Genomic DNA, 19,236 nt, shown 5'->3' with positions numbered 1-19,236 from the left:
TTTGTCTTTGGTTCTGTTTATATGATGGATTACATTTATTGATTTGCATGTGTTGAACCAGCCTTGCATCCCAGGGATGAAGCCAACTTGATCGTGGTGGATAAGCTTTTTGATGTGCTGCTGGATTTGGTTTGCCAGTATTTTACTGAGTATTTTTGCATCGATGTTCATCAGGGATATTGGTCTAAAATTATCTCTTTTTGTTGTGTCTCTGCCAGGCTTTGGTAACAGGATGATGTTGGCCTCATAAAATGAGTTAGGGAGGATTCCCTCTTTTTCTATTGATTGGATTAGTTTCAGAAGAAATGGTACCAGTTCGTCTTTGTACCACTGGTAGAATTTGGCTGTGAATCCGTCTGGTCCTGGACTTTTTTTGGTTGGTAGGCTATTAATTATTGCCTCAATTTCAGAGCCTGCTATAGTTCTATTCAGGGATTCAACTTCTTCCTGGTTTAGTCTTGGAAGAGTGTAAATGTCCAGGAAGTTATCCATTTCTTCTAGGTTTTCTAGTTTATATGTGTAGAGGTGTTTATTGTATTCTCTGATGGTAGTTTGTATTTCTGTGTGGTCGGTGGTGATATCCCCTTTATCATTTTTTATTGCGTCGATTTGATTCTTCTCTCTTTTCTTCTTTATTAATCTTGCTAGCAGTCTATCAATTTTGCTGATCTTTTCAAAAAACCAGCTCCTGCATTCTTGATTTTTTGGAGGGATTTTTTTGTCTCTATCTCCTTCAGTTCTGCTCTGATCTTAGTTATTTCTTGCCTTCTGCTAGCTTTTGAATGTGTTTGCTCTTGCTTCTCTAGTTCTTTTAATTGTGATGTTAGTGTGTCAATTTTAGATCTTTCCAGCTTTCTCTTGTGGGCATTTAGTACTATAAATTTCCCTCTACACACTGCTTTAAATGTGTCCTAGAGATTCTGGTATGCTGTATCTTTGTTCTCATTGGATTCAAAGAACATCTTTATTTCTGCCTTCATTTCGTTATGTACCCAGTAGTCATTCAGGAGCAGGTTGTTCAGTTTCCATGTAGCTGAGCAGTTTTGATAGAGTTTCTTAGTTCTGAGTTCTAGTTTAATTGCACTGTGGTCTGAGAGACAGTTTGTTATAATTTCTGTTCTTTTACATTTGCTGAAGAGTGCTTTACTTCCAACTATGTGGTCAATTTTGGAATAAGTGTGATGTGGTGCTAAGAAGAATGTATATTCTGTTGATTTGGGGTGGAGAGTTCTGTAGATATCTACTAGGTCTGCTTGGTGCAGAGATGAGTTCAATTCCTGGATATCCTTGTTAACTTTCTGTCTCGTTGATCTGTCAAATGTTGACAGTGGGGTGTTGAAGTCTCCCATTATTATTGTATGGGAGTCTAAGTCTCTTTGTAAGTCTCTAAGGACTTGCTTTATGAATCTGGGTGCTCCTGTATTGGGTGCATATATATTTAGGATAGTTAGCTCTTCCTGATGAACTGATCCCTTTACCATTATGTAGTGGCCTTCTTTGTCTCTTTTGATCTTTGATGGTTTAAAGTCTTTTTTATCAGAGACTACGATTGCAACCTCTGCTTTTTTTTTTGTGTTCCATTTCCTTGGTATATCTTCCTCAATTGCTTTATTTTGAGCCTATGTGTCTCTGCATGTGAGATGGGTCTCCTGAATACAGCAAACTGATGGGTCTTGACTCTTTATCTAATTTGCCAGTCTATGTCTTTTAACCGGACCATTTAGTCCATTTACATTTAAGGTTAAGATTGTTATGTGTGATCTTGATCCTGTCAATATGATATTAGCTGGTTATTTTGCTCGCTAGTTGAGGCAGTTTCTTCCTAGCATTGATGGACTTTACGTTTTGACATGTTTTTGCAATGGCTGGTACCGGTTGTTCCTTTCCATGTTTAGTGCTTCCTTCAGGATCTCTTGTAGGGCAGGCCTGGTGGTGACAATATCTCTAAGCATTTGCTTGTCTGTAAAGGATTTTATTTCTCCTTCACTTATGAAACTTAGTTTGGCTAGATATGAAATTCTAGGTTGAAAATTCTTTTCTTTAAGAATGTTGAATATTGGCCCCCACTCTCTTCTGGCTTGGAGAGTTTCTGCCAGGAGATCTGCTGTTAGTCTGATGGGTTTCCCTTTGTGTGTAACCCGAACTTTCTCTCTAGCTGCCCTTAACAGTTTTTTCCTTCATTTCAGCTTTGGTGAATCTGACAATTATGTGTCTTGGAGTTGCTCTTCTCAAGGAGTATCTTTGTGGGGTTCTCTGTATTTCCTGAATTTGGATGTTGGCCTGCCTTACTAGGTTGGGGAAGTTCTCCTGGATGATATCTTGTAGAGTGTTTTCCAACTTGGTTCCATTTTCCCCGTCACTTTCAGGCACACCAATCAGACGTAGATTTGGTCTTTTCACATAATCCCATATTTCTTGGAGGCTTTGTTCATTTCTTTTTACTCTTTTTTCTCCACACTTCTCACTTCATTTCATTCATTTGATCTTCAATCAGTGATACTCTTTCTTCCATTTGATCGAGTCAGTTACTGAAGCTTGTGCATTTGTCATGTATTTCTCATGTTATGGTTTTCATCTCTATCTGTTCTTTCAAGTTCTTCTCTGCATTGATTACTCTAGTTATCCATTCATCCATTGTTTTTTCAAGGTTTTTAGTTTCTTTGAGCTGGTTACATAGTTCCTCCTTTAGCACTGAGAAGTTTGATCAACTGAAGCCTTCTCTTCTCAACTCGTCAAAGTCATTCTCTGTCCAGCTTTGATCTGTTGCTGGTGATGAGCTGCATTCCTTTGGAGAGGGAGATGCACTCTGATTTTTTGAATTTCCATCTTTTCTGCCCTGCTTTTTCCCCATCTTTGTGGTTTTATCTGCCTTTGGTCTTTGATGCTGGTGACGTACTGATGGGGTTTTGGTGTGGGTGTCCTTTCTGTTTGTTAGTTTTCCTTCTAACAGTCAGGACACTCAGCTGTAGGTCTGTTGGATATTGTTTGAGGTCCACTCCAGAACCTGTTTGCCTGGGTATCAGCAGCAGAGGCTGCAGAAGATAGAGTATTGCTGAACAGTGAGTGCTGCTGTCTGATTCTTTCTCTGGAAGCTTCATCCCCTTGCGCTTCCCAGGTGAGGCGATGCCTTGCCCTGCTTCAGCTCTCACTGATTGGGCTGCACCAGCTGACCAGCACCTATTGTCCGGCACTCCCCAGGGAGATGAACCTGGTACCTCAGTTGAAAATGCAGAAATCACCCGTCTTCTGTGTCACTCACGCTGGGAGCTGGAGGCTGGAGCTGTTCCTATTCGGCCATCTTGGGCGCGCCCCTCAAGTGATAGATATTTTAAAGAAAAACTTCAGAATGTCTGGAAATAAAAGATACATTTAGGAAATTACAAAATACAGTGTAAATAATTAACAAGAAACTATACCAAGTAGAAGAAGGAATTTCAGAGCCCAAGGTCAAGGCATTCAAATTAACCCAATGAGACAAAAGTAAAGAATAAAGAATCAAAAGAAATGTGAAAAGCCCTCCAAGAAACATGGGATTATGTAAAATGACCAAGCCTAAGAATAATTTATGTTCCTAAGGGAAAAAAGAAAGCAAAAACGTTTGGAAAACTTATTTAAGGGAATAATTGAAGAAAACTTTCCTGGCCTGGCTAGAAATTTAGATGTCCAAATATAAGCAGCTCAAAGAACTCCCAGGATATTCATTGCAAAAAGGATACCACTAAAGCACATAATCATCAGGCTACCTAAAGCCAACATGAAAAAATAAAAAAGTATTCAAAGAAAAGTGTGGCAAAAGCATTAGGAAACCTATCTATAAAGGAAAACCTAGCAAACTAACAGCAGACTTCACAGTGGAAACCTAACAAGTCAGAAGGGATTCACGTCATATCTTTAGTCTCCTTACACATAATAAATGGTCAGCCAAGAATTTTGTATCCAGCAAAATTAAGTTTCATAAATGAAGGAGAAATAAAGTTATTTTCAGACAAACAAGTGCTGAGAGAATTTGTCACTACAAGACCAGCCCTACAAAAATGCTAAAAGGAGTTCTAAATCTTGAAATAACAGTTTAATATGCACCAGAATAGACTTCTTGAAAGACTCTTAGAACTCACAAGACGTATAAAAAATAACACAACAAAGAAAATAAAGTATTTAGGTGTATTAATCCATTGTCACACTGCTATAAAGAACTACCTGAGACTGGATAATTTATGAAGAAAAGAAGTTTAATTTACTAATAGTTCCACAGGCTCCCCAGGAATCATGGCTTGGAGGCCTCAGGAAATTTACAATCATGGCAGTAAGTGAAGGGAAGGCAGGAATGTGTTACCATGGTGAAGCAGGAGACAGAATGAAGGGGGAAGTGCCACACACTTTTCAACAACTAGATTGCCTAAACTCACTATCACAAGAACAGCAAGTGGAAATGCACCTCCATGATCCAATTGCCTCCCACGAGGTCCCTCCCCCAACACTGGGAATTACAATTCAACATGAGATTTGAATGGGGGCACAGCACCTAACCATATAACTAGGTAACAATTAACATGATGCCTGGAATAGTACCTCATATTTCAATGTTAACATTGAACATAAATGACCTAAATGCTCCTCTTAAAAGATAAAGATTAGCAGAATGGATAAAAAATTACAAACCAAGTATCTACTATCTTCAAGACATTCATCTAACATGTAAGGATTCATAAAAACTCAAGTTAAAGAGGTTGTAAGAGATATTTTATGGAAATGGAAACCAAAAGTAAGCAGGAATAGTGAGAAGAATTGGTACCAATCCAAAAGACTGAGAAAGAGGAAATTCTCCCTAATTAACTGAAGCCAGCATCACTCTGATACCCAAACCAGGAGAAGACATAACCAACAGAGATAACTACAGACCAATATACTCAATGAACATAGATGGAAAAATACACCTGATGAAAATAGATGGAAAAATCCTCAGCAAAATACTAGGTAAATGAATCCACCAGCACATCATAAAGGTAATACACCATGATCAAGTGTGTTTCATCTTAGGGATGCAGGGATGGTTTAACATATGCAAGTCAGTAAATGTGATATACCACATAAGCAGAAATAAAAACAAAAACTATATGATCACTTCAATAGATGCAAGAAAAAGCACTTGAAAAATATCCAGCATCCCTTTATAATAAAAGCCCTTCACACACTAGGCATAGAAAGGATATATCTCAAAATAATAAAAGCTATATATGACAAACCCACAGCCAACATCATACTGAATGGGGAAAAGTTGAAAGCATTCCCCCTGAGAACTGAAACTAGGCAAGGCCACCCACTTTAAACACATCTATTCAACATAGTACTGGAAGTCCCAGCCAAAGCTTTCAGGCAAGTGAAAGAAATAAACGGCATCCAAATTGGAAAAAAAAAAAAAAAAAAAGTCTACCTACCACTGTTCACCAATGATGTAATTGTATTCCTAGAAAACCCCAGAATCCTCCAAAAGACAATTAGATTTGATAAATGAATTCAGTAAAGTCTCAGGTTACAAAATCAATGTATACACACCAGTAGCACTGCTATACACCAACAATGACCAAGATGAGAATCAAATCAAGAACTCAATCCCTTTTACAATAGCTGCAAAAAAATTACAATACCTTGGAATATACTTCACCAAGGAGGTGAAAGATCTGTACATGGAAAACTATTAAACACTGTTGAAATAAATTACAGATGACAGAAACAAGTGAAAATACATCCCAGACTCATGGACTGGAAGAATTAATATCATGAAAATGACCACACTGCCCAAAGCATTCTAACAATTCAACACAATTCCTATAAAATATTAACATCATTTTTCACAGAATTAGAAAAAAATTCTAAAATTCATATGGTACCAAAACAGAGCCTGAATAGCTAAAGTAATCCTAAGCAAAAAGAACAAATCTAGATGCATCACATTACCTGACTTCAAATTATACTACAAGGCTATAGTTACCAAAACAGCATGGTACTACTATAAAAGTGGACACTAGACCAATGAACAGAATAGAGAACCCAGAAATAAAACCAAATACTTAAAACCTTACTGGTTTATCTTTGACAAAGTATACAAAACATAAATTGGCAAAAGGACATCCTACTTAAAAAATGGTGCAGGGAAAAATGGATACCCACATGTGGAAGAATGAAATTGGATCCCTATCTCTCATACAAAAAATCAACTCGTGATAGATCAAAGAGTTAAATCTAAGACCTAAAACCATTAAAACTGTAGAAGATAACCAAGAAAAACTCTTCTGGATATTAGTTTAGGCAAAGAATTTAAGACTAAGTCCCCAAAAGCAAATGCAATAAAACCAAAAATAAATAAATGGGACCTAATTAAACTAAAAGGTCTTCATACCAAAACAAATAATCAGCAGAGTAAACAGACAACCTACAGAGTTGGAGAAAAGGACCGATATCAGGAATCTACAAGGAACTCAAATCATCAAGAAAAAAAAATTCCATCAAAAAGCAGGCAAATGGCATAAGTAGATATTTATCAAAAGAATATACAGAAATGGTTAATGAGCATATGAACAAAATGCTCAACATCACTAATCATCAGGAAATTCAAATTAAAACCACAATGAGATACCACCTTACCCTTGCAAAAATGGTCATTATTAAACAGTCAAAAAAACAATAGATGTTGTCATACATTTAGTGAAAAGGAAATGCTTATACATTGCTGGTGGGAATGTAAATTTGCACAATCACTACGGAAAACAGTATAGAGGTTTCTTAAAGAAACAAAAGTATTCAGTTTGTACAACAGTAATTGTGAGTTTTGCCATTCCTTTAATGGTAAAATTACTTTAATTAATTACTGTTGCATTAACCTATCGAACAGCAATCCTGCTCCTAGATATCTACCCAAAGAAAAAATCCTTATATCAAAAAGACACCAGCATGTATATGTTTACTGCAGCACAATTCACAATTGCAAAGATATGGAACCAACTTAAGCACTCATCAATGAATGAGTGGATAAAGAAAATATGGTGTATGTGAGATATATATGTGTATCCGTGTGTGTGGGTGTGGGTGTGGGTGCGTATAAAATTTTCTCTGTGTCTCACCTTTGATAAACTTTGAAATTTGTATACAGAAAACATTTGACCTGGCTTTCATAGAGTTACTCCTGGGCTAAAAATCAAAGTGGGAGGAAAACAGATGAATGTTATATGTTTTTTAAATTGATAATAATGTTTCTGATATAGAATGCCAGTGTGTGCACTCAGTGAAAAATGAGTATTAAAAATCCAGCAGTGGCCATATCAGTGCTTTAGAACATTTTACTTAAATAAAGGAACCTTGAATTCAATCATCAGGTTAAGAGAAGTCTCAAGTGACGTTTCCAAAGTCAAGCATTTCTAGAGGGGAGGAACCATGCTCTCTGTTTTTCTTAAAACATTCACAATATTAATCTAGTAGTGACCGGAGACTATAACTCAATATCATTAACACACACATACACACACACAAGAGTTCAATGTTGTTACCTAGGTAAAGACAATTGGATGCAAAATCAGTTAATCAATATTAATTTATTTGAATGGAAATGCCCAACAAATGAAAGTATGATCATGTATATGTATGCATGGGTTCCTGTTACCTAAATATAGTTTTCAAACTGTCAATACTGTGCAAGGCTGCTCAACGACTTTGCCTTTATTACATCTTTCTTCTATGCTTTAGGAGGTGGTTCTAGGAAGATATATCATTTTATAAGGTCACAAAAGCTTATTGCTTTAAAAACTTAAGTAGTCGAAGAAATGGCATCTTGATGTAGAGTCACATTCCCAGAAGCCTTAATAATGCAAAATCTGGGGTACTGTAGTGACCTTTTAGTTACACCCGTAGCTTCTAGGACATTTCTTGGGAAACAGACAAGCAGCATGCTTCTATTGCTGACTTTGAGCTAGTTACTCATTCACAAAAGTTCTATTTGAATTCAGTGTTGGCATTCATACTTGAACTTAGAGTAGAAACAGGGACACTGCATGCATATAAAAATGATTAATTTCTGAAATCAATTAACTGATAAACTGTTTCATTGTTCTTTTAGGTATTTTTCCATCTCTGGTTTTAAAATTAAGTCCTTGTTTTATATTTGTACTAAATTTTCACAAAGTAATCTAAGACAGTTTTTTTCTTGATGGTATCTGTTTTCCTCAGCTTTCAGAAAATTTCACTTTATCCATTGAATAATAGGTATTGACTTCATTCTATGTGTATAACATACTAGACACTAGTGAGAACACACAGGTATAAAAACGATTGAGAATTGTGTAATGTCATTGAGAAAGCAAGTCATTCTCAAAAGGATATGGTGCTGACTATAAATTCTACAGAGGGTCAGACAAGGGGAGACAGTTGTGAATCTCTGTGGTCATGGAAAGCTTCACAGCAATGGGAGAAAATATTCCCAGCATGTAGTGATACATTTTTTATAAAGTAAAAAGGCAAGAAAGAAATAGTTACATCTGTAGGCCCCTGAGGCAATGGCGGTTGCTGGATCACATGGTTAACAAGATAAAGTGGAAAACATATTATTACAAAATACATCAAGACCAGATTACAGAGTCCCATTAAAAAGGGTCAATGGAATATTTTAATAATTTAAGCAACTGGGAGTCTGTTAATCTGATTAAAAATAAATTCTTCAAAAGTCAACACTGAGGGCTTTCTCCTGCTCACTATTTGAGAGCTGACTACCCTCTACTCCCACTCGTCATTATTAATTACTCAGGTGACCAAGAAAACAAAATTAGTTGTTCTCCCCCTACCCCTGCTGGCTGCCCCGGTACTGAGCTTGGATTCTCCAGTGTACTATGCTAAAGAAAATCTGGATCCAAATATCAGCCCTATCATATCATATAGCCCTGGCTATGTGAGCTTGGATGTGACATTTGAATAATTCATGAATGTCAGTTTCATTGCCTATAAAATGGGGATAACTGTCATCTATCTGAAAGAGTGGTTGTGAGGATTATATAAATAATGGAAAGCGCCTGAAACATAAAGGAAAACTAAATGCTTACTTCCAGAATAATTGCTTTCCTTTAAAATGAGTGACTCTTTGCATAATTAGCACAGATCCACAACTCTCTTCCACACCTTGCAAGGAAAAGGAGGAGATTCCTAGCCCAAGAACTATTGTTCTCGCTATTCCCTAAGAGTTTCAGTTTCTGTTGCTGGCAAGGAAACATGGAGAGAGGGAGTGACTGTGTTCTCTGCAAGTGCCCACGGATGCTGGTTGACCCTGGCAGGGAGTAGCAACTCCTCCGCCACAGGGTCTCAACAGGTGCCACAGCATCCACACAGACCAGGGGTAAGTCCTGTTTCTTCACATAGCCCTGAAAGAAGATCATAGACCCTCTCAACTCATGGGGCCACTTGAATTAAGTGTAACCTAGTTTCGGGGGCCAAGCTACATAAAGAGAAGTTATGTACCAATTTTTTTTTTAATTATACTTTAAGTTCTAGGGTACATGTGCACAACGTGTAGGTTTGTTACATATGTATACATGTGCCATGTCGGTGTGCTGCACCCATTAACTTGTTATTTACATTAGGTGTATCTCCTAATTCTATCCCTCCCCCTTTCCCCCACCCCCCTCCCCAAAATAGGCCCTGGTGTGTGATGTTCCCCTTCCTACATCCAAGTGTTCTCATTGTTCAATTCCCACCTATGAGTGAGAACATATGGTGTTTGGTTTTCTGTTCTTGCAATAGTTTGCTGAGAATGATGGTTTCCAGCTGAATCCATGTCCAATTTTATTTTTTCAAAACATATTGAAAGGGATAAAATTTGAAACATGGAAGTCTTTCTTCAATTAAACTACTGAATTGTCATTAAAGTATACTATCCATCTTTGTCTTTAGGCTACAAGTTACAAAATTTCTTGTTCTAGAAAATTGTTTAGACATTTTATCACTCCTCTCTTGCTGTCTGAAACAGGATTAATAAGTTAATCTCCTTAAATTTAAAAGTATTTGAAAATACATAACACTTGAGTGTCTTCTTTCATCAATATTTTTGAGTGCCTGTAATATACTAGGTATTATGCTACGTACTTCAAATTTTCCAGTCCCCTCTGGAATGGGCATTACTAACCTCATCTCTTCCAATTTAAAGATGAAATTGAAGCAAAAAAAGATAACCTATCCATAATCACAATGTATTAAAATAAAGGAATTAAGACTTGGACCCAGAACTTACGACAATTAAATTTTGCCTTCTTTGAATTGCACAAATCTGTTTCCCCAGCAGAAGTTCAGTAAGTATACGTTAAATAGGAAAGTAGTATCTTAAGAATGATAAATTGGAGGCTCCATAGCTTCAAAGTGAAAATACATATAGAAACAGCCCTGAGGAAATAAAAGCCTGGACAGTTTTTGTGAGTAAAGAGAAGATAAACTGATGCATCCAGTTATTGAATCATTCATTTATTCAAAAATCATAAACATCTCTCTGTGCATTAGTTTCCAACTGCTTCCTGGAGGGCTCATGACTCTGGAATCTAATCCACTTTTGTGACCTTGCTTTTCAGTCTTTGGTCCTGGCATGTATTTCCCTTCTCTGTCATACTTTACTCTTACCCATCTGAGGATTACACTTGGATATGCCATTCTGACACTCTTGGCCTATTATGAGAACGTGTAGATTAGACAGTTTACTGAATCTACTGAAAGTCCAGGAGTTGGACAAGTCGTCTTGCTATTTAGAGTTGCCATTCTCCTTTTACCCTCAGGAAAATCTTTAAAATGTGTCTATCACTTCATTTACTTACTTCCTATTTATTTATGACTTACCTTCTTGAAACTGTTAGTTTCAACACTACGAATGTTCTTATGAGCACTGTCAAATACCGCAATTATATTTAAGTTTTCAAATTCAGGGCATTTTCTCAAGGAGATTTTTGAATGTACTGGTTGCCTCCTTATCTACCTTCTTTCTCCTATCTTTCAATTATAAATATTTTTGAGAGTCAGTCTCTTTGGTTCTATAATTTTTTCTCTTTACTTTTTAATCCCTCTGATAATGCATTTATAGTTATGGCTTTATTTTTAACAGCTTTATTAGGATACAAGTTACAAAACATTCAGTTTTCCCACTTTAAGTATATAATTCAATGGCTTTTAGTATATTCACAGAATTGGGTATCCATTCCATAATTATTTTTAGAAAATTTTCATTACTCCCAAAGGAAATCATGTACTCCTCAGCTATCACTCTACAGTCACCCCCAACCCTAAGTAACTGCAAATCTACTTTCTGTTTCTATAGATTTTCCTATTCTGGACATTTATTTTAATTGAGATTGCACAGTATATGGCCCTTTTTGACTGCCTTTAGAGTCATAACTTTAAACTAGCTTCACCATGCACATTTCTCAATCATTTGTTTCTAGACACAACTCCTCTTCTAAATTCCAGTACTGAATTGCCAAGTACATATTCTACATAAATCCACACTTCAGTTTATCATACTTAAAACAGAATTGTTGACTTTCTTTTCAACCAGCTTGTTTGCTTTTGTTCTTTATTTCTGTCAATGTACTTGAATTACAGATACAGACACTGTTATTCTTTCCAAACCTTGTACATACCGTAACTTTATCTATTCACTGCCTTGCATGTAGGTATTTGCTATATGCCATTAGAATGAATATATGATTCAATGACTGAATGCATCAGTTTATCTTCTCTTCACTCACAAAAACTGTCCAAGCCGTCATTTCCTCAAGCCTGTTTCTAAGTTTATTTTTGCTGTAAAGCTATGGAACCTCCAATTTATTATTCTCACAATACCATTTTCCTATTTATCATATGCTTACTGAACTCCTGCTGGGGCAACAGATTTGTTCAATTCAAAGAATACAAGAGTTAATTGTCATAGGGTCAAACGATAAATGATTAATTGAACATTAGTGATGCAAAGATAAGGAACAAAAGATATAATGTCTTTCCTGATGAAGCTTATAATTAACTAGCAAAGAAGATATGTAATAACCACTGGTACAAATGCAAAGTTCTTACTGAGGGAAGTGCTAAAAGATTAGAATTACCAGGATACTGAATGATTTCATGGGGGTGATTGATTTTTATCATGGAGATCAAAAAGGCTACATTAAGAAAGCAATGCTTGAGCAGAAATTTGAGAATAAATAAACTAAAAAAACAGATGCTTATGGAAAGTATGTTAGATGCAAAGGACTGAAGAGTGATGTGTGATTGGAACAAAGAAATTAGGAGTTGTTAGAGATCATTTTTGGGGAGGTATTACAAGTTATATCAAAACGATTGCTTTTGTCCAAAGAAAAATGTGAAATCATTAAAAAATTTAAGTGTGGAAAGCAGGGCAACATGGTCACATTAGTACTTACAATATGGAGAACTAATTGTAGAAAGGCTAAAGTGAATGACTTAGACTATTCAACATATGGCATTATTCAGGCAAAACATCTTAATAACTTGCATAAGAATAGTAGTGATTTTGGTGGAGATGTAGAATAAGAAACAAGTTAAATATTTAAGTGGAAATTTTTAGCAGAATTTGTTAAAACACTGGATGAGGAGTGGCAAGGAAAACAAAGGAGGATGTTAGTATTGCTCCTGTGCTTTTGGCTTATGCACTGAATGGTGCCATTTTTAATATTAGTAACCATGGAAAAAGTAGTATTGGGAGAGAAGGTAACGAGTTCAATTGTCATCTCCACATAGGTGGCTATATGTGAATCAGATCCCCAGGGGAATAGTGAGTGAAGAGTTGGAGGAGGAGAAACCCTTGAACTGAAATGAAATAACATGCAAAGAAACAAGAGAAAGGATGGATAGAGATTTAAAAAAGGGTAATTTCTTAAATTAAAAAAAGAAAGATTTTTAACATAGAAACCCAAGAAAAGAAGTTTCCAAGAAGGAGAAACTGGACATTATTTTCAAATGATTCTGGAATACTGAGATGTTACTGTAAATAGCCTCCAGGATAAGCAGCAGAGAGGCCACTGGTGACCTTATTGAATGATGTCCCAGGGCAGTGATGGACCAAAAACCCAGACTGCAATGGCTTGAGGAGGGAGGAAGACACACTGAGATAATGAAATTCTAGAAAATAAAAATGATTAATTACCAAAATATATGCAGACTTTAAAAGAAGAAGATAGGATAGTAGATATATGGGTTAGGTAGAAATTAAAAGAATTTTTTTTCAATTGTTACTTGATTCATAATGGCAACAGACATGAAACTTTTTTAATTAGTGGGGGAAAATTGTACTTAGAAAGGTTCAGTGTATAATATAAAGAAAGGATAGTGAGAATTCTGAAAGTGAAGATGGCGAGCGAAATGCAAAACACAAGTGCAGGACTTCACATTGCTTAAAATATTTTGTATAGCCATGGCTGTTAAGACATAGACTTATGGGTACATACTGTTGAATGTGTATCGAACATGAAAGTCTCACTCAGTGCAGAGGTTGTGATATACAAAATCAGGTAAATGTTTCCTCATTGAAGATAAAGGAGACCTCTGGATCATTCTAAGCGTGGGAAAGCAGTCACCCATAGAAAAGTGATGCAGGAGATACACAATGTATATAATTTCTACTTTATGGGATGAGGTAAGCAGTAAAGAAGAGACAAAAGGGAAAGTGCCTACTAAGGACCTGCATCAACTGACTGAAGATTTTTCTGTTACTTTTGGTTTTTGTGTATCCACGTGGACCACAACTTTCCACATTTATTAAGTTTACCATGTGTTAAATAGCTATAGGAGACCTATATTGCCAATTAAGATTTTCTTGAATTGCAAATTAAACACCCATAAGAATATTCGATCGACATTGTGCTTCAGATTTCTTTCTTTCTATGGAGTTCTGAAAACCTAGACAAGTGGAGGTAGAAATGATTTTAGAATTATTTCATTATCCCTTAGAATTTCTTTCTTAACAAGAATGTAGCAAAATTATATATTTATAGCAACTGAAATATTTACTATAAATCCATCAAAAGTATTCCATGGAAAACATTTAGAAACCTTAGTTTCATATGCCCTACTCCTTACATTATATTGTGCATATGAGCCATTTATCTTCTAAAGTAACAGTCTCCTTCTCTTTATTAAAAAAGGTAAAATAAGTAATTAAAGTGAAAGTACCATTTATTTTTTAAACTTAAACTTTTTGATAGATATGCCATACTTATATTGGATTCTGAAGTGGGAACAGGAATATGAAATACCTTAAAGTTAAGAAAATACAAGTAAAAATAACAAAATATAAATCTACCTTAAACATTACTCACATTTTTTGCACTATGACATGTTTTCACCAATACAAGTTCAAATGTAAAAGGAAGCTTCATTTTTTACACCAAAAAAAATTAAGTAAACTGTGCTATTTGTAAGAAGCCAGCAAGGCTGATGGAGCATCTGATGTGCTAATTAGCTGGCAGAACTTCTCTTCCCTAATGGCACATCTTTCCCTATTCAAAATAACCATGGCAAGATTGGAGCAAATCACATCTGTCCATTGTTAAGACTGTCATAATGTTCTTGCTAAAAAATGCCATTACAAGTGTTACTGTATTTTCTGGACAGTTTATAAGGGCATACTCCTGATATTTTTCTATCTAGTAGCTTTAAACTGCTTCATAACTGACTATTAGGGTAAAGTGAAAAGGACATGAGCCAATCTACATATAGCATGGCTGTTATAATCAGTCGAGTAGGAAGCAGGTTCAGATGCAATATATTCCTTCAAGACTTCCTGAAAGTATGCCCAATTATTCCATAAAGTGATCTCAGCTAACTTGAATTCTCTCCATAAGTTGTAAAGTTAGTCATTTCAATCTTTTGGAAATTGTATAACCTAAAATAACATAATATCATATGTAATTTCTATTTCAGTCCTTGGATGTAAACTTTTTTTGTAAATTCTTGTTTAATCTAAAATGGCTTTGTAATAGTCTGTTTTCACACTGCTGTAAAGAACTACCTGAGACTGGGCAATTTATGAAGAAAAGAAGTTTAATTGACTCACAGTTCCACAGGCTTAACAGAAAGCATAACTGGGAGGCCTCAGGAGACTTACAGTCATGGTGGAAAGTGAAGGGAAAGCCAGGGCCTTCTTCACATGGAGGGAGGAGAGAGACAGAACAAAGGGGGAAGTGCCACACACTTTTAAACTATCAGATCTCCTGAGAACTCACTAACACGAGAACAGCAGAGGGTGAATTCGCCCCCGTGATCCAATCACCTCCCACCAGGGCCCTCCTTCAATATGATATGAGATTTGGGCAGGGACACAAATTCAAACCATTATCAGGCTTTATTACACTTATCATTAATCAATTCCCTTATAATTGACAGAGATCATTTTATTAGAGGTGATAATATGTTTAAATAGAGTGTGTATGGTTTGCTATTGAAAACATTTTACAGTGTCTCATACATCATAAAATCATAATTTCTTACAAGACTTGGGGACAACATATATATCTATATAAAGCATGCAGCCCTTTATTACATTTTTTATAATTATATGATTATAATTGGTACTAAGACTATTGTTATACCTAAGTAAATTTTTATTACCTCTATTTCCAAACTCTTTTTGTAATTTTTGTTATTTCTTCTAAATAAAAAACAGGATATGTGCAAAACGTGCGGGTTTGTCACATAGGTATACGTGTGCCATGGTAGTTTGCCACACCTATTGACCCATCCACTAAGTTCCCTCTTCTTGCCCCCCACTCCCCAACAGGCCCTGGTGTGTGTTGTTCCCGTTTCTGTATTCATGGATTCTCATTGTTCAACTCCCACTTATAAGTGAGAACATGTGGTGTTTGCTTTTCTGTTCCTGTGTTAGTTTGCTGAGGATGATGGCTTCCAGTTTCATCCATGCCCCTGAAAAGGACATGATCTCATTCATTTTTATGGTTACATAGTATTCCATAGCGTACATGTACCACATTTTCTTTATCCAGTCTATCATTGATGGGCATTTGGGTTAGTTCCATGTCTTTGCTATTGTGAATAGTGCTACAATAAACATACATGTGCATGGGTCTTTATAGTAGAATGATTTATATTCTTTTGGGTGTATACATACTAATGGGATTGCTGGGTCAAATGGTATTTCTGGTTCTAGATCCTTGAGGAATTGCCATATGTCTTCCACAATGATTAAACTAATCTACATTCCCACCAACAGTGTAAAAGCTTTCCTATTTCTCCAAGGCATCACCAGCATCTATTGTTTCTTGACTTTTTAATAATCGCCATTCTGCCTGGTATGAGATGGTATCTCATTGTGGTTTTGATTTGCATTTCTCTGATGATCAGTGATATTGAGCTTTCTTCATATGTTTTTGGCCACATAAATATCTTCTTTTGAGAAGTGTCTGTTCATACCCTTTGCCCACTTTTTGATGTGGTTGTTTTTTTCTTGTAAATTTGTTTCAGTTCCTCATAAATTCTGGATATTAGATCTTTGTCAGATCTAATGACCAGATCTAATGTCAGATTGCAAAAATTTTCTCCCATTCTGTAGGTTGCCTGTTGCCTGTTAACTCTGATGATAGTTTCTTTTGCTGTGCAAAAGCTCTTTAGTTTAATTAGATTCCACTTGTCAATTTTTGCTTTTGTTGCAATTGTTTTTGGCATTTTCATCATGAAGTCTTTGCACATGCCTATGTCCTGAATGGTACTGCCTAGGTTTTCTTCCAGGGTTTTTATGATTTTAGGTTTTACATTTAAGTCGTTAATCCATCTTGAGCTAAATTTTGTATAAGGTATAAGGAAGGGGTCTAGTTTCAGTTTTCTCCACATGGCTAGCCAGTTTTCCCAGTACCATTTATTGAATAGGAGATCTTTTCTCCTAGTGCTTGTTTTTGTCAGGTTGGTAGAAGATCAGATGGTGGTAGATGTGTGGTGTTATGTCTGAGGTCTCTGCTCTGTTCCATTGGTCTATGTATCTGTTTTGGTACTAGTACCATGCTATTTTGATTACTATTGCCTTGTAGCATAGTTTGAAGTCAGGTAGCGTGATGCCTCCACTTTTGTTCTTTTCCCTTATGATTGTCCTGTTTATATGGGATCTTCTGTGGTTGTATATGAAATTTAAAGTAGTTTTTTCTAATTTTTTGAAGAATGACAATGGTAGTTTGATGGGACTAGCTTTGAATCTATAAATTATTTTGGGCAGTATGGACATTTTCATGATATTGATTCTTCCTATTCATGAGGATGGAATGTTTTTTCCATTTGCTTATGTCTTCACTTAATTCCTTGAGCAGTGGTTTGTAGTTCTCCTTGAAGAAGTCCTTCACATCCCCTGTTACCTGTATTCCTAGGTATTTTATTCTCTTTGTAGCAATTGTGAATGGCAGTTCATTAATAATTTGGCTCTCTGCTTGTCTGTTGTTGGTATAATGTAATGCTTGTGATTTTTACACATTGATTTCATATCCTGAGACTTTGCTAAAGTTGTTTATCAGCTTAAGGAGTTTTTGTGCTGAGATGATGGGGTTTTCTAAACATGTAATCATGTTATCTGCAAACAGAGATAACTTGACTTCCTCTCTTTCTATTTGAATACCTTTATTTCCTTCTCTTGCCTGGCTGCCCTGACAGAACTTCCAATACTGTGTTGAATAGGAGTGGTGAGAGAGGGCATCCTTGTCTTCTACCAGTTTTCAAAGGGAACGCTTCCAGCTTTTGCCCATTTAATATGATATTGGCTGTGGGTTTGTCATAAATAGCTCTTATTATTTTGAGATATGTTCCATCAATACCTAGTTTATTGAGAGTTTTTTAGTATGAAGGATGTTGAATTTTATCAAAGGCCTTTTCTGCATCTATTGAGATAATCATGTGATTTTTGTCTTTGGTTCTGTTTATGTGATGGATTATGTTTACTGATTTGCATATGTTGAACCAGCCTTGCATCCCAGGGATGAAACCGACTTGATCGTGGTGAATAAGTTCTCTGATGTGCTGCTGGATTTGGTTTGCCAGTATTTTATTGAGAATTTTCACATCTATGTTCATCAGGGTTATTGGCCTGAAGCTGTAACTTTTTGCTGTGCCTGTTTCCAGTTCGGGTAATAGGATGATCCTGGCTTCATAAAATGAGTTAGAGAGGAGTTCCTCCTTTTCAATTGTTATATTTCCAAACTCTCTGACCTACCCCAGCTTCACACTTTAGGTAATAGTAACCAATTAGAAAGTCCAGAAACACAAAATATTGATTTTAATCTTTCCCAAAGTTTTTCTTCTGAAAGGTGTCCACATGTTTAAAAGAAAGAATTTATATTTATCAACTCATACAAAACATTGTCTCATCTAAAATTACACTCTTGGTAGTGAAGTTAACTGTACATTAATATCACCTTAATGCTCAGTCTGTTACTTTTCCATCATCCCAAGCACCACCAACTTTTATACAGAAAGACAACCCATGTTCAGTCTAGAATGTTCTTTCTTCCTTTGTCAGCCTGGCCAGCTGCTGCTCATCCTTCAAGGCCTTGCACAAATGTCAACATGATGCAGCTTGCCTCAAAACCTTCAGGGATAAAGAATTGCTTCCTCATCTGTATTTCTAAAGAACAGTATATTTCTTTCCAAGAACACATTTCTTCTACTTTGGAAACATTCAACACTTAATGTTATAACTATTAATATAATAGTGTGCTGAATTTTGTAACTTACCATCATTCTGCATTTCCTGTTATACCATAGAAAGCATAGCATGACAAAATATAACCAAAGGTTTTAGTTTTCCAGTGCTGTGTAACAAATTACCACAAATTTGGAGGCTTAAAACAACAGTTATTTACACAATAGCTGCAGGTCAGAAATTCAGGATCAGCATGGCTGGGCTGTCTCTTGAAGGTCTCATCAAGCTGTAATCACATCCCTCATAGGCAGTTCATAGTATAGATGGTTGCTCCTTTAATGCTGGCAGCATCTTCTGTCTATTGTCTCCAACTTCTAGACCCCCTTTCAGAAGCCCATCTATTAGGTCAGGCTCACACAAGATAGTCTCCCTTTTGATTAAATCAGCTGATTAGAGAACTTAATTACATCTGCAAAATTATTTTTATCATATAATGTAACATAATCATGAGAGTGATATCCCAACCTATCCACAGGAGAGAATAGTGACACTGGTCTGCCCAAGCGAGCATTTTC

Source organism: Chlorocebus sabaeus, chromosome 24 (genome assembly GCF_047675955.1).
Source record: "Chlorocebus sabaeus isolate Y175 chromosome 24, mChlSab1.0.hap1, whole genome shotgun sequence".
Classification (NCBI taxonomy): Eukaryota; Metazoa; Chordata; class Mammalia; order Primates; family Cercopithecidae; genus Chlorocebus; species Chlorocebus sabaeus.
Note: the sequence above shows the minus strand (reverse complement) of the source record.